At 46.0% G+C, this 17,500-nt stretch overlaps 1 protein-coding gene across 5 annotated transcripts in view; it reads left to right on the top strand.

Moving 5' to 3' along the window:
* LOC125466446 (myosin light chain kinase, smooth muscle-like) overlaps positions 1-17,500 on the top strand; it is a 94,596-nt gene that overhangs the window by 9,516 nt on the left and 67,580 nt on the right. The gene's annotated exons all lie outside the window — the stretch shown is intronic.

Here is a 17,500-nt window from a genome sequence, read left to right as displayed (position 1 = left end):
TGATCAGCCACCTTTAGCCACTGGACCCTTTTTGTGCAGGTACACCCGGTGGTTCAGAAGGGTGTTCTTGCAGTTTGATCAAGTGGCAGTGAGGAATGGTGATCTATTTCCAAGTCAGGATCTTGTGTGGCATGGAAAGATCTTGCAAGTACTGGTGTGCCTATGCATCTGCTGCCTTGCCCTTCCGGGTGATGGAGGTTACAAGTTTGAAAGGGCTATCTAAGCAGTCATGGTGAATTTCTGCAATGCTTCTTAAAGATTGCTCATACTACTCAGCTTTGGTGGAGCGAGTAAGAGTTAAAGATGGAGTGTCAATGGAGAGGAATGCTTTGCTCTGGATGGTAGTTTTGGAGCTGCAGCCATCCATTTGGGTGGAGAGTATTCCGTCTCATTCCTGGCTTGTATCTTGTAGATGGACAGGCTTTCTGGAGATAGGAAATGTTCCTAGTATTTGTCTTGCTCTGATAGCCATATCATTTTGAATAGAGCAACCAGCTCAGTTTCTGGTCGAAGATCAATGGAGGTAGTGAAGACATGGGTGATAGTTTCAGCAATAGATGAGCTGAGGAAAGTGCAGAGCCAGGGGATGTTATTGGAAGTAGAAAGAGGCAGTCTTAATGTGGATAATAAAATGTGAGGCTGGATGAACACAGCAGGCCAAGCAGCATCTCAGGAGCACAAAAGCTGACGTTTCGGGCCTAGACCCTTCATCAGAGAGGGGGATGGGGAGAGGGAACTGGAATAAATAGGGAGAGAGGGGGAGGTGGACCGAAGATGGAGAGTAAAGAAGATAGGTGGAGAGAGTATAGGTGGGGAGGTAGGGAGGGGATAGGTCAGTCCAGGGAAGACGGACAGGTCAAGGAGGTGGGATGAGGTTAGTAGGTAGCTGGGGGTGCGGCTCCCACAGCTACCTAGAATACACCTCCTCCCACCCACCCTCCTGCAAAAATTCCATCCCCTATTCCCAATTCCTCCGCCTCCGCCGCATCTGCTCCCACGATAAGACATTCCACTCCCGCACACCCAGATGTCCAAGTTCTTTAAGGACCGCAACTTTCCCCCCACAGTGATCGAGAACGCCCTTGACCGCGTCTCCTGTATTTCCCGCAACACATCCCTCACACCCCGCCCCCGCCACAACCGCCCTAAGAGGATCCCCCTCGTTCTCACACACCACCCTACCAACCTCCGGATACAACGCATCATCCTCCGACACTTCCGCCATTTACAATCGACCCCACCACACAAGACATTTTTCCATCCCCTCCCCTGTCTGCTTTCTGGAGAGACCACTCTCTCCGTGACTCCCTTGTTCGCTCCACACTGCCCTCCAACCCCACCACACCCGGCACCTTCCCCTGCAACCGCAGGAAATGCTACACTTGTCCCACACCTCCTCCCTCACCCCCATCCAGGCCCCACGAGGACATTCCACATTAAGCAGAGGTTCACCTGCACATCTGCCAATGTGGTATACTGCATTCACTGTACCCGGTGCGGCTTCCTCTACATTGGGGAAACCAAGCGGAGGCTTGGGGACCGCTTTGCAGAACACCTCTGCTCAGTTCGCAACAAACGACTGCACCTCCCAGTTGCAAACCATTTCCACTCCCCTCCCATTCTCTAGATGACATGTCCATCATGGGCCTCCTGCACTGCCACAATGATGCCACCCGAAGGTTGCAGGAACAGCAACTGATATTCCGCCTGGGAACCCTGCAGCCATATGGTATCAATGTGGACTTCACCAGTTTCAAAATCTCCCCTTCCCCTACTGCATCCCTAAACCAGCCTAGTTCGTCCCCTCCCCCCACTGCACCACACAACCAGCCCAGCTCTTCCCCCCCCCACCCACTGCATCCCAAAACCAGTCCAACCTGTCTCTGCCTCCCTAACCGGCTCTTCCTCTCACCCATCCTTCCTCCCACCCCAAGCCGCACCCCAGCTACCTACTAACCTCATCCCACCTCCTTGACCTGTCTGTCTTCCCTGGACTGACCTATCCCCTCCCTACCTCTCCACCTATCTTCTTTACTCTCCATCTTCGGTCCGCCTCCCCCTCTCTCCCTATTTATTCCAGTTCCCTCTCCCCATCCCCCTCTCTGATGAAGGGTCTAGGCCCGAAACGTCAGCTTTTGATGCTCCTGAGATGCTGCTTGGCCTGCTGTGTTCATCAGCCTCACATTTTATTATCTTGGAATTCTCCAGCATCTGCAGTTCCCATTATATCTGATACAGTCTTAATGTGGAGGTGTGTCTGGAAACTGACTAAGTGAAATATCATACTGATATTCTGAATAGTTTGTCCTCATGTTGGCATGTGGCAATCTAGTCAACGGCTGGGTAATGAGGTTTTCCACAAGGACTGAATGCTGCACTGAGGATGTTACCTAGCGTGGCGATGAAATGCCCTGCGAAACAGAACCCAGCTCGGAGCCAACCAACCTCAACACCCACCACCTGAGATACAAATCTACTCCAAAACCCCTAAAGGACTGAAGGCAGTCTCTTCAGTCTTCCTGATCTTTAGTTAAAGAAAAACTTCACATCCAGTAGGTATTCAATAAGCAATTTCCTTTTCCCAACAGCAAGGATGCTAGAGACTGTTGCTAAGGTCAATGTCATCAGTATAGATGTGAAAACTGCTTTTGAATGGTGTCACTGAGATGTAATATATTGAGAAATTGAACAACAAAATGGGCTGAATGGCCTAATGTGAAGTCTTTTATCTCATGAGAAAATTAACTTGTGGGGAAAAAGAAATTGGAATCCATCTAAAGTCTTAAGTGTCCTGTTCATATCATCTTTCTCCTCATCTTTTTTTCACTTCCTCACCGATGAGAGAGTTGCTGGCTAGGCCCCCATTTATTGTCCATCCCAGAGGGTAGTTAAGAGGCAAGCACAGTGCTGTGGGTCTAGAGTTACATGTAGGCCACACCAGGTAAGGATGGCAGCTTCCTTCCCTTAAAGATGTTAGTGAACCATTTCTCCAACAGTCAACAATGGATTTATGGTTGTCATTGGACTCTTGATCCCAGATTTTTACTGGATTCAAATGCAACCATCTGCCATGGCAGGATTGAAACCTGGACCCACAGAACTTTGCCAGGGCCTGTGAATGAAAGTCCAGCAATAATACCACTAGGCCACTGCCTCCCCATCTTCTGAAAATAGTGTCTGCAGCTGAGGATACTGTTCCACACCTATAGCAACTGTACCTGTGCAGATCTTAGACCGTTGCCTAAAATGGGAAGGATAAACTGATCACTGTTTCCTTTGGAACACCAGTGTTCCAGAATAAAATGAAATGCCATATGGTAAGTTGTGGCCTGAATTAAAGAAAGTCAGCATTGATTTGGAAAGCAAAATAATATTTGAGTAACTTGTTTTCATCCATTTTAAAGGAATGGAAAGAGTTGATGAGTGTAGTGCAGATGATGCTTATTTGAATTTGCCAAAGATATGTGACAGTTTACTATGTGTTGAATATTAGTTTGTGAATTGAAGCATGTGGGGTGAGAGGCAGTGGCAGTCTGAGTTGAAAATTGACTAAAGGACAGAAAACAGTAGGGTGAGTGGTTGTCTCCATTGTAACATGCACTGGTATTCCCCAGGGCTCCGTATGAGGGCGGCTAATGGGTTTTTTTCATATGTATTAATGACCCAAAATTTTGTGAAGGGGATTGTTTCAGAGTTCACACTTGACATGAAGCTAGTAAATGCAGCAAACTGAGGTGGAAAGATCAAATTTTAGGAGACCAAAGGCACATGTGGTGAAATTGACAAACAGATTACAGGATATTTAATGCAATGGCATATGAAGTAATATATTTGGGGAGTATGAAGAAAGTGATAAGTCTGGCTAGTATCCTAGTGAAACAGTGTATATCACAAGAAGTGGCAGTGTCACAGATCTTGTTCTCATGGCAAGATGGGGCCTCAGTAAGATGCTGTTGTATTTGTTAAATAAAGTTAAGGTTTTGTTTACATCAGCTATTAATATTCTCCGGTGCAATAATTCTAGAATATTGACAGCTGATAACTGCAAAATACCATTTTAAATGGGATGCAGGATCAGAGAGCACTTGGAGTCCGTGTCAAAAAAGAAATTGAGGTTTGCAAGCCTAATGCCACGTTGTAGTATTGCTGGATATTTTTGATCACTATATCCCAGTTGATAAGTTTATGACCACTTGTGGCTTACCATCAGAGACAGATCAGACCAATACTTTAAATTGTCTCATTCTCCTGTCCTGCAAGAGTAAGGAGCAATGTTACAGATGTTACCACAGGCCAGCCTTGCAAGTTCAGAGAAATGGAGGTTTGGGAACAGGCCACTTGTTCACCATCTTATAACTGAGAAACATCACAGATATAGGAAGCCAGCAGGCAAACACAGGGAAGTGTTTTAAAATTAACCTTTTGCAATCAAGTGGTTTACGTGAAAGTTCCTGATTTTGCTAACTCTGGCTTTTTTTTTAAACTTTGCTTGCTGGAAACTGTTAGAAAAGGTGTTTTGAGTAACTCACTTTTGCAGTTACTGATTCAGTAAACAGTGTGGGTTTTTTTAAATTTTGCAGCAGTTCATTGTGATTTCTGACCAATTCGATTTGTGTTACAATTATGAAAGGTGTAAAACAAAGCTGAATTAGCAAAACCAAACTTTCAACTTCAGAGTCAATGAAGAATAATTCAAGGAGTTGCTTTCAATATCGAAGAACAATTGGGAAGCTTCAGACTGTGAACAATGTTTGCCATTTAAAATATCAAGTAATTAACAGGTTGGTGCCTTTGCAATATAACAAGAACTCAAAGCTTGTTTTCTCTTAAAAAGAAAATTGCATTGGACATAGCATTTTGTCACTTGCAGAATTTATTAATTATAGGAAGTACAAAACAGACTTGCTGGTCTAAATTCTATTCAACACAAATGTTGAGTTAAAAGTGGATATTTTGAATTTAGTTGACTTGATTTAGTTTTCATCTTGATCAATTGGGTCAGTGGGCTGAGGAGTGGCAGCTTGAGGTTAATTTAGATCAATGCCAAATATTACATTTTAATAAAACAAAGGACAAGACTAGTACAGTTAATGGTAGGGCTTTGGTTATCGTTGTAGAACAGAGAAACCTAGGGTTTTGGGTATATAATTCTTGAAGTTTGCATCACACATAGATAAGGTGATTTGAGGAGGTGTTTAGCACACTTTCCTTCATTGCTCAGACTACATACAGCCTCTCCCTGTAGAACAACCCCAGCAACATCCTTTTGTAAATCTTTACTGCTCCCTTTTTTCTTAAAAGAAGTGAAGTATGTTTCACCCAGCATGTTCTTTGTTGTAGTGGGATGGTTGTAGATTCTTGATTAGCAATGGATCCAAAGGTTACCAAGGACAGGCAGGAGTGTAAATTAAAAACATGGAGGTACCCTTTTTAAGCTAAGACTTCAGGCTTGGTCTGTTTGTTCAGTGAAAGTAAAAGAATGTGAGATGAACTGAAAGAAGCATAGCAGAGTCCTTCTGGTCCAAAAGCAAGACATAGTGGATGTTGCAGTAAAAGCTACTGAAAAGCCTCAGCAGGGCAGGCAGCAGCTGTGTTCAGAGAAACACAGTTCATGTTTCAAAAGTTTCATCAAAACTTTGGAAAAGTGTGTTTCCAGCATTTGTTTTTTCTGTTTTGAGCTTGTGTCCTGACACAGTTGTCACTGGATAAATTTTACTTGTGCTACAAAGTAAATTTTTTTCCAAGTTTGCTGATTTGCAAGCTGTTGGTTTGAGGTTTTTTAATAGACTTTTTATTCTTGTAAAAACTTTAACGTACCCTGTCAGTCTTTAGCTTTGCACTGCATTCATAATGTATCAGCTCATGGGACAACATGATTAAATACAATCAAGACTCTGTGGGATACTTTGCTCCCTTACATTACAAATTACATCTGTTTACAGTACACACTGATGTTCACAGCCTTGTGTTCATTTTCTAGGAGTAGGGAGAAGAAAAATCCACAAGGGTCCATTAATGCCTTGCTCAGCTCTGACATTTGCTGAATCGTCCAGGCTGGCAATCTGGTTGAAGTGCCTCCCATTGATAACAGGAGTGTAATGAATTCCTTTGGGATAGTAAGAACTGCTGATGCTGGAGTCAGAACCGTGTAGAGCTGGAGGAACACAGCAGGCCAGGCAGCATCTTAGGAGCACAAAAGCTGACGTTTCGAGCCTAGACCCTTCAGCTCTGAAGGGTCTAGGCCCGAAATGTCAGCTTTTGTGCTCCTAAGATGCTGCCTGGCCTGCTGTGTTCATCCAGCTCCACACTTTGATGTTGTTTAGGACGACGATGACGCTGAAGTTTAAAATATTTGCTTAATTACGCCATCCATTGAGGTAAACATTACAGTTTACACTTTAAATGGAAAAATTGCATGCTCCTTTAGGTCACCATCAATTATCTAAACATAAACTTGCAAATTGGGAGTTGTGAAATAGCAGTGAGGTTCAATACGCAGCACATTGGTGTAAAAGGAACACTGTGTGCATGCCCTTTCACCTGATGATGAAGTTTGCAAACTCTGTGGTGTAATCAGTCGTGAAAGTAGCTTTTGGAAATGTTCAGCAGATTGGGCAACATCTGTGCTGGGAGAAGTGAGTTTAAATTTCAGGTCAATGATCTTTTGTATCAGAACTGCAAGATATTTGTGATGTAGGTGGTGGATTGGCCATGCTAAATTGTCCATGATGTCCAGAGATGTGTAGGCTAGGTGGATTAACCATATAAATGTGGGTTATCAGGAATAGGATCAGGGGCTGGGTCTGGGTGGGATGCTCTTCAGAGGGTTGGTATAGACTTGATGGGCCAAATGGCCTGTTTCCCCCTCGGTAGGGATTCTTTTTATTCTAAAGCATTACAGAAACAGGCTCTTGATGGTATATGTACAAAAATCTTAGCCAAGTTGAGAAGGCTTTCACTTAAAAGCATAATGAGATTCTTGGCATGGGTTGCAGTGGCACATCTCTTTGCTAACACTCTGCTACAACCTCAGCTGGAATACTGGTGTTTATCCTTGGCACTTCTTTGTAAAATGAACATCCATCAGAAAGGGATGCTAAGATTTGCTAGATGGAACCAGGCCTACAGTAACCCTGTTACAGGGAGAGATTGAACAAGTTAGAGTTGCTCTCCTTTTTACAGTGATGCAGATTAAGGGGAGATTTGATAGAGCTGATCAAGTAGCAACAATAGCATGAGGTGGCAATTGCATTAGGGGTGGTCAGTTGAGAAGTTACCGAGGCATAAAATGAGATTTTACTCAATCTCTCACTTCCTGGGGAAGTTTTCAGTTGTCTGCTGCCGAAATATCCAAGCTCTGACATGATCTCTGTTGGAGACTTCCCCAAAAGATCCTGGGAGCTGTAGAATTCTTCACTGAAAGTGGAAACATTCCAGGCAATTTCCATCAGGGCTGCTTCAGGGTCACAACTCACATCTTCAATTCTATCCTGGAGCTCTGATGTTTTGACCCCCGGAAGATTTGAACAATATGATTGGCAGAAGAACCACCAAGTGACACTAGGGAAAATTCCAACATGAGTATTGATCTAAAATGTCATATCTAGTTGTCTCCACAGATACAACCAGATCTGCTGAATATTTAACGTCTTTTTCCTTTTGCAATGTCAGGAACTTCTTTTTAGAGTGAGTTGTGAGCTGAAATTTTATGCAGAAATACAAAATTAAGTGGTGAAATTATTATAACCTGGGATGCAATACCTGACAGGGTGATGGATACACTAGCTCTGAGCAATGTGGCCTGGGTTCATGATCCACTACTTCAGAGCTATGCAATAACATCGCTGAACAGGTTGATTTTAGAAAGTACCACTAATGGGAACTGGATAAATGAATTAAAGAAAAGAGCCCTATGAGGAAAGAATATTTGGACAGCTTGACTTGTGTTGTCCTGGGCCATATGGCCTCTTGTTGTAGCATTCTTTCCTTTTTTCAAAAAGCTTTGAAGTGAATAATAATAGTTTACTTAAACAGTTTATTCATATGACTCTGTCACACTAAATGTGAATGATAGGGAAGAAAGATTGTTGGAGCCAATAAAGTCTTTACATTGAACAAGGTTCTCAATAATTATATAGAGATATTGGAAGACGCATGGTCAGATTTTTCTTGCAGTTGAATCCGTTCTTTTGAAAATTCCAGACAGCTGGATTTAAGTGAAGATAAAATCTATAAGAAGATCAGGAAGTGGAATGTTCCATTGAATGGTCAACTCTGTGCTGCAGTTTTTGTATTTTCTTCAATGTGTTTATTTAGATTTGTGCTCGTTTCTGTTAGTGTTTCATCTGGCTGATTTTTTGTTTGACTAGTTATTATCAATGTGACTCCTTGTATTGGAACCTCGTCCATAAATACTGTCCCTTCTCTTTCTCCAACTCACTTCAAGCATGTTGTTGAACTCTTTTGCTGTTTATTGTATTAATTTTGCAGAAATTGGGTATTTTGATTGCATGGCATAGGTTAGTCTTACAGCGTGGAAAAATACCCTTTTGGTCCAACCAGCCCATGCTGTACACAATCCCAAATTAAACTAGTTCCACCTGCCTGCTCCTGGCCCACATTCCACCAAACATTTTCTCTTCATTCACTTATCCAAATGTCTTTTCAAAGTTGTAACTGTGCTCAAATCCACCACTTACTCCGGAAGCTAATTCCACACATGAACTACATTTTTTAGAAGGAAAACAGACTTGCCCCTCATGGTTTTCTTTAAAGACTTTCCTCTCTCCTTTAAATATGTGCCTCACCACCAGTCTTGAATGTCCACGTCCTAGGGAATAGATATTACTATAACTTTTTTTTAAATCTACGCCCCTCATTATTTTATAAGGTCAGCTATCAACCTTCTATGCTCTAGTGAAAAATGTCCCACACTATCCAGCCTTTCTTTGTAATTCGAACCCTCCATTCTCAGCAGAATCCTGGTGAATCTCTTCTGAACCCTCTCCGGTTTAATAATATCTTTCCTATAACTGGCAGTTGTGTGTGTGTTTTTTTAATTTGTTTTATTTATTCATGGGAGGTGTGTATTGCTGTCTCTTGTCTGATATTCTTCATACATAATCATTCACTTAACCTCACTTGCAAGAATGTTGGTGTTGAAGTTTTGCCTTGCTAATAAGTTGTAGCATTGCTACATTTTGTCTTTCTGCCACTATAGTTATAGTGCAGACAGAACATGGATTGGAGGTCAGTCCCTGGCCTTGCATTACTCTTAAGGCCTTGACACCAGTACCCCAGATAAGCGTCAGTACAAAGTCCTTTGTGTTGGGATGACTGTGTGCATTGATGTCCCTGGGCTAGTAATCCCAAACCATAGGCTCATAGTGTAGGAAATATGGGTTCAAACCCCACTGTGGGGAAACTGATGAAATTTCAATTCCATGAGGAAAATCAGGAGCTGACAGCTAGATCATGAAGCCGTTAGCAAATGTTCTAACTTTCCAGTTGGTTCAGTAGTATGGAGGGAAGGACATCGGCTGTCCTTACCTGGCCTGGCCTATGTAAGAACGTAGACGTAGGCCATTCAGCCCATCAAATCAGTTCTGCCAATCAATTTGATCATGCCCAATTCATCTGTTTATCATGGCAGATTTCAGGTCCACAGCAAGGTGTAGTTAGATCCTTCTCAATGGCCAAGCAGGGCAATAGGAAATGGCAACATATGCAAAGCCTTTTCACTTTAAAGAAAAGCATACTAATGCCAAGCAGGACGAAGCCCATTTGCACCATCCGTCTACTCTCCATTGGCAAAATCTACTGCAAGAGCAGCTTGGTTGCACTTGCACTCGATATTAACCTGCTCTTTCAGATTGGGCAGCACAGTGGCGCAGTGGTTAACACTGCTGTTTCACAGCACCCGGGGCCTGGGTTCATTTCCAACCGGCCAGGTGGATTGGCCATGCTAAATTGCCTGTAGTGGTCAGGGAGGTGTAGGTTAGGTGGGTTGTGGGTGGGATGCTGTGAGGTTCAGTGTGGACTGGTTGGGCCGAAGGGCCTGTTTCCATACTGTAGAGATTCTGATTGGGTTCTGCCTGGCCCACTCAGCTCCTGACTTTGTCCCGAACAAAGCTGCTCTTTTAAAAGCAAGGTAAAGGAGCCCATTCCCAGAGCTGTAGTGAAAATGGAATGCTCTTGATGTCACAGTCCAACAAATGCTGCATGAGTAAAACTCACTCTGGGCCAGTAAGATGTGCTGGTTCAGGAGATTATATACCTCAGCAAGCTGTAGACAGGGTTCTTTAGTAGTGATCAGAGATAATGGGAACTGCAGATGCTGGAGAATCCAAGATAACAGTGTGGAGCTGGATGAATACAACAGGCGAAGCAGCATCTTAGGAGCACAAAAGCTGATTTTTCGGGCCTAGACCCTTCTTCAGAGAGGGGGATGGGGAGGGGGAACTGGAATAAATAGGGAGAGAGGGGGAGGTGGACTGAAGATGGATAGAGGAGAAGATACGTGGAGAGGAGAGTATAAGTGGGGAGGGGATAGGTCCGTCCAGGGAGGATGGACAGGTGAAGGAGGTGGGATGAGGTTGGTAGGTGGGAAATGGGAGTGTGGCTTGAGGTGGGAGGAGGGGATAAGTGAGAGGAAGAACAGGTTAGGGAGGCGGGGACAAGCTGGGCTGCTTTTGGGATGCAGTGGGGGAGGGGGAGATTTTGAAGCTTGTGAAGTCCACATTGATACCATTGGGCTGCAGGATTCCCAAGCGAGGTGCAGTTGTTCATAGCAAACCGAGCAGAGGTGTTCTGCAAAGCGGTCCCCAAGCCTCCGCTTGGTTTCCCCAATGTAGAGGAAGCCACACCGGGTACAGTGGATACAGTATACTACATCGGCAGATGTGCAGGTGAACATCTGCTTAATATGGAAAGTCATCTTGGGGCCTGGGATAGGGGTGAGGGAGGTGGTGTGGGGGCAAGTGTAGCACTTCCTGCAGTTGCAGAGGAAGGTGCTGGGTGTGGTGGGGTTGGAGGGGAGTGTGGAGCGGACAAGGGAGTCAGAGAGACCACTCTCTCCGGAAGGCAGTCAAGGGTGGGGATGAAAAAATTCTTGGGTGGCGGCGTTGGATTGTAGATGGCGGAAGTGTCGGAGGATGATGCATTGTATCCGAAGGTTGGTGAGTGGTATGTGAGGACAAGGGGGATTCCCTTAGGGCGGTTATTGTGGGGGTGGGGTGTGAGGGATGTGTTGCGGGAAATGCGGGAGACACCGGTCAAGTGCGTTCTCGACCACTGCGTGGAGGGTTGGGGGGTGGGGAAGTTGCGGTCCTTGAAGAACACGGACATCTGGGATGTGCGGGAGTGGAATGCCTCATCCTGGGAGCCGATGTAGCGGAGGCAAAGGAATTGGGAATAGCGGGTGGAATTTTTGCAGGGGGGTGGGTAGGAGGAGGTGTATTCTAGGTAGCTGTGGACATCTGTTTCTAGCTGGTTGCCTGAGATGGAGACTGAGAGGCCCAGGAAGGTGAGGGATGTGTTGGAGATGGCCCAGGTGAACTTGAGGTCAGGGTGGAAGGTGTTGGTGAAGTGGATGAACTGTTCGAGCTCCTCTTGGGAGCAAGAGGCGGCGCAGATACAGTCATCAATGTAACGGAGTAAGAGATTGGGTTGTCTCACCGCTCCCTCCGCTCCAACCCCAACCTCACCTCAAACTAGCAGACAAGGGAGGCGCAGTGGTAGTATGGCGCAGTGACCTCTACATCGCCGAGGCCAAACGCCAACTCTCCGACACCACCACCTATTGCCCCCTTGGTCATAACCCCACCCCCGAGCACCAAACCATCATCTCCAATACCATCCATAACTTCATCACCTCAGGTGACCTCCCACCCACAGCCTCCAATCTCATTGTTCCCCAACCCCGCACAGCCCGTTTCTATCTCCTTCCCAAAATCCACACACCTGCCTGCCCTGGCCGACCTATTGTCTCCGCCTGCTCCTGCCCCACCGAACTCATCTCCACCTATCTGGACTCCATTTTCTCCCCCTTGGTCCAAGAACTCCCCACCTATGTTCGTGACACCACCCACGCCCTCCACCTCCTCCAGAACATCCAATTCCCTGGCCCTCAACACCTCATTTTCACCATGGACGTCCAGTCCCTATACACCTGCGTTCGTCATGCAGATGGCCTTAAGACCCTCCGCTTCTTCCTGTCCCGCAGGCCCGACCAGTCCCCCTCCACCGACACACCCATCCGCCTAGCCGAACTCGTCCTCATCCTCAGCAACTTCTCTTTCAATTCCTCCCATTTCCTACAGACAAAGGGGGTGGCCATGGGTACCCACATGGGCCCCATCTATGCCTGCCTTTTTGTAGGTTACGTGGAACAGTCCCTCTTCTGCACCTACACTGGCCCCAAACCCCACCTCTTCCTCCGTTACATTGATGACTGTATCGGCGCCGCCTCTTGCTCCCAAGAGGAGCTCGAACAGTTCATCCACCTCACCAGCACCTTCCACCCCGACCTCAAGTTCACCTGGGCCATCTCCAACACATACCTCCCCTTCCTTGACCTCTCTGTCTCCATCTCAGGCAACCAGCTTGTAACTGATGCCCACTTCAACCCCACCGACTCCCACAGCTACCTAGAATACACCACCTCCCACCCACCATCCTGCAAAAATTCCATCCCTTATTCCCAATTCCATCGCCTCCGCCACATCTGCTCCCGGGATGAGGCATTCCACTCACGCACATCCCAGATGTCCGCGTTCTTCAAGGACCGCAACCTCCACCACACCCCCACCCCCGCAGTGGTCGATTAATGCCCTTGACCATGTTTCCCGCAACACATCCCTCACACCCCGCCCCCACAACAACCGCCCTAAGAGAATCCCCCTTGTCCTCACATACCACCCCACCAACCTCCGGATACAACGCATCATCCTCTGACACTTCCGCCATCTACAATCCAATGCACCACCCAAGAATTTTTCCATCCCCACCCTTGACTGCCTTCCGGAGAGACCACACTCTCCACGACTCTCTTGTCTCCTCCAACCCCACCACACCCGGCACCTTCCCCTGCAACCGCAGGAAATGCTGCACTTGCCCCCACACCACCTCCCTCACTCCCATCCCAGGCCCCAAGATGACTTTCCATATTAAGCAGATGTTCACCTGCACATCTGCCAAGGTAGTATACAGTATCCACTGTACCCGGTGTGGCTTCTTCTACATTGGGGAAACCAAGCGGAGGCTTGGGGACCGCTTCGCAGAACACCTCCGCTTGATTCGCTATAAACAATTGCACCTCCCAGTCGCGAACCATTTTAACTCCCCCCTCCCATTCCTCAGACGACATGTCCATCATGGGCCTCCTGCAGTGCCACAACGATGCCACCCGAAGGTTGCAGAAGCAGCAACTGATATTCCGCTGGGGAACCCTGCAGCCCAATGGTATCAATGTGGACTTCACAAGCTTCAAAACTTCCCCCTCCCCCACTGCATCCCAAACCAGCCCAGCTCATCCCCTCCCCCCACTGCATCATTAAACCAGCCCAGCTTGTCCCCGCCTCCCTAACCTGTTCTTCCTCTCACCTATCCCCCCCCCCCCTCCCACCTCAAGCCGCACCTCCATTTCCGACCTACCAACCTCATTCCGCCTCCTTGACATGTCCGTCCTCCCTGGACTGACCTACCCCTTCTCCCCCCCCGCCCCCCCCCGCCCCCCCCCCCCCAACCTCCCCACCTATCCTCTCCACCTATTTTCTCCTCTATCCATCTTCGGTCCGCCTCCCCCTCTCTCCCCTATTTATTAAAATTAGCACCGCTTCAATAATTATAGAATCCCTACAGTGTGGAAACAGGGCCTTCGGCCCAACAGTCCACACCTATCCTTGGAGCATCCCAACCAGATCCAGCACCCTAAAACCTACACACCCCGAACATTATGGGCAATTTAGCATGGCCATTAAACCTAGCCCACACATCTTTGGATGGTGGGAGGAAACTGGAGAACCTGGAGGAAACCCACACAGACACGGGGAGAATTTGCAAACTCCACCCAGACAGTCGCCCAAGGCTGGAATTGAACCCAGGTCCCTGGTGCAGTGAGGCAGCAGTGCTAAACACTGAGCCAACTCTGATTATCTTGATTCCAATTAATATTACTTTAGCTGTGTATGCCATCAATAAATTCAGTAAATAACTAACTAAATTTAGTTAGAAATGGCAGGGCGGTGCAGCATGTGGGAATCTGCAGAATGCAGCAATCTGGGAAAACTAAGCTGCACAATCATGGAAATTGTTGAGCTGGAATCTGGGTTGTAGCGATTCAGGAGGGAACACATTACCTGAACAGTTTATTCTTTTAATTTGGCAGATCTTTAGAGGTGGCCAGTGGTTGGGAAGAAGTGCAATCAGGCAGGTATGGGGAGAGGTAATTCTCCCCCGACGGTTGTGATGGACTTTAGGGGAGCCTCCGATTTGGTTCCCCATATGTGGGTCTTTCTTGATTCCCTTACTGATTTTAATTTTTGTTTTAAAAGAAACCTGAATAAACTGCAGATGCTTTAAATCAGGAACAAAAACAAAGTTGCTGGAAAAGCTCAGCTGGTCTGGTGGCATCTGTGCCGGAACAAGGAAAAACCGTCAGTGTTTCAGGTCTGGTGACCCTTCCTCAGAACTGTTCTGACCTGAAACATTGTCGGTTTTTCCTTTTTCCGGCACAGATGCCACCAGACCAGCTGAGCTTTTCCAGCAACTTTGTTTTTGTTCCTGAAATAGAAATCTGCCTGTCTTAGCCTTGAATATATTTTGCAGCCCAGCCTCTACGGCCCTCTGTTAAAGAATTCTATACTCCTGACAAATATCGGAGAGAAGCAATTCCTCATCTTGTGCCCTTACTCCGATTCCGACTTGTGGTCCTTGACACTTCTTCACAGGAAATTGCCTCTCCACATCTACCCCGTCAAATTCTTAAGAGTCTTGGATGTTTCAATCCAGTCTTTTCTCATTGCTCTAAATTCCAATGAGTACAGGCCCGACCTACTCCTCATGCCTCGATACTCAGAATCAATCTTGTGTGAACTTTCTCTTGACTGCCACCACTGTCTGTATGTTTTGTTTTTGTTAGCTGAGGAGACCCAGCACTGTTAGGTGTTCCAGCTGTGGTCTGACTAACATAGTTTTAGCAAGAATGCCGCCCCCGCCACACACACACACACACACCCCCCCCCCCCCCCCCATTTTATACTTCATTCCCTTTTGCCCATTACCTGATGAGCTTACAGGCTACCGTTTTTATGCATGAGGATCCCAAAAATTCTCTTCAACCTGCATCTTCTCGCAGTCTTTATCTCTAGTTAAATAGTACTAATTTTCCTTTGCGCACTTTAGCAGGAAGCACAGCACCCCATCTCCAAGGAGGTGGCCCATGTGGGAACCAGCAACTGAAGATAGATTTAGAAACCAGATTCCCAATAGAACCAGGAATGGTTTCCCAGAAGAGATCATTAAAGTGTTTGGGTGCAAATTAAAACTCGGAACATCAAAGCTGATCAGCTTTAGATTGTTTGTTTATATGCTGATTGGGGCCAAGCAGATAAGTGAGTAAAACATCGCACTCAAAGCATTATGTAGGAAGAGGGGATTTCGATTTGTAGGATTTTGCCATCAGTACTTGGAGGAGTGAGCTGCTTTGAGGTTAGGTTCCACTTGTACTGTGCTGAGGCTAGTCTCCTGGCCAAGTGTGTATATGTGTAGGTGGCTGATGCACCTAGGTGAGGAATGACCACAGTTGCCTTCATTTTACTTTTAAATTTGCTCTGTTTTTTAAAATTTTAATCTTAGCCAAGTTTTAAAAAGTGCAAAAGCTAAAAGATCAAAACTAAAAGGGAGCCAATTCCCATTTTCTCGGTTAAAGGAGATTGGCGTTCCAATAACCAGTATCCTTAAAATGCAACATCGAGTGAGCAATTAGGAACTTGTCGTTGAAGAAGGCAAAGACTAATGCTTTTGCAGATCTGGAGTGCCAGAATGAAAGGACCTGTGTCTGAATGTTTAACTGTTTTCCTGCTTATTTGTCAGTGTACATATCTTGAGTTTTCCACGAATGTACATTTTGTTCCCCCCACCCCAAGTTGCTTTCTCTCTCCTCTCCCTTTGCTCAAAGGCTCCTGTTGATTCTCTGTTAGTTTTCTCCTCTGCGGATTCCGGTGGCTCTCCTTGTTTCATTTCAAACTGAACTGTTGTAGGCAACCTTTCACCCCTGTGGATGTAGACTCAGTATGAGTAAAACAAGAGACCTTGGCACTGTGCCGAGTTTCACTGCCCCTTGCTTGATTGAAAGGATATTCCAAGGCAACTGGCTTTCAATATTTCTTGTGGATCAAATAACCATGGGAAGTATTTTGGATCAGACATATCTTTATTCCGTGAATTCTCAGGTATTCACAACAAGTGATAAAAGTTGAATATTGGTAGTTTGTTTTGAATATGTGCATTACATGGTTTTAATGCAGGTTGGGATGGGGGTGGGTGAGTGTGGACAAGAGTTGGGGCAGCACGGTGATACTGTGGATAGCGTTGTTGCCTCAGTCCCAGAGACCCAGGTTCAACCCTACCCTCGGGCAACTGTCCTTTGACTCGTTCACAGGATGCAGGCATTACTGGCCAGACAGCATTGATTGCCCAGAAGGCAGTTGGGAGTTAACCACATTGCTGTGGGTCTGGAGTCTCATGTGGGCCAGACCAGGTAAGGATGGTAGTTTCCTTCCCTAAAGGACGTTAGTGAACCAGATGGGTTATTCCCCTGACAATTGCCAATGGATTTCTGATCATCGTTCGACTCTTAATTCTAGATATTCATTGAATTCAAATTCCACCATCTGTGGGATTTCAACCCAAGTGCCCAGTGTGTTATCTGGGTCTCTGGATTAACAGCCCAGTGACAATACCACCAGGCCATCGCCTCATCTGTCTGACTGTTGCATTGACATGCTTTCCCATGTCTGTGTGGGCTCCCTCCCACAGTCCAAAGATGTGAGAGTTTGGGTGGATTGGCTGTGTTAAATTGCCCAAGTGTCCAGGGGGGTGCAGGCTGTGTGGGTTAGCCATGGGAAATGCAGGGTTACAGAGATAGGTTTGGAGAGTGGTAAAGGGTGGGATGTTGTTCAGAGAATCAGTGTGGACTCAACAGGCTGAATGATCTGCTTCCACACTGTCGGGTTTCTCTTTATTTGAAATCAATAAAGAAAGATTGGCATATTGGTAAAGTACAGTGATATGGATAAAACTAAGAAAAGCTGGATAGGAAGGATAAAGGAATTGTCTTTGAAAAATATACAATAGCATACTGGTCATCACAGGAAATGTAAGTCTTTAAAAACAATTTAGAGTTTCTTTATTTGAATGCATGAGGCACCTGGTGAGAAGATAAATGTATCAATGACACAAACAGAAATAATGGTTTCTATCTAATCTCCATTACATAAAC

The sequence above is a fragment of the Stegostoma tigrinum genome, chromosome 31, assembly GCF_030684315.1.
Source record: "Stegostoma tigrinum isolate sSteTig4 chromosome 31, sSteTig4.hap1, whole genome shotgun sequence".
NCBI classification, from domain to species: Eukaryota; Metazoa; Chordata; class Chondrichthyes; order Orectolobiformes; family Stegostomatidae; genus Stegostoma; species Stegostoma tigrinum.
This window is presented reverse-complemented; position numbering and strand designations above follow the sequence as displayed.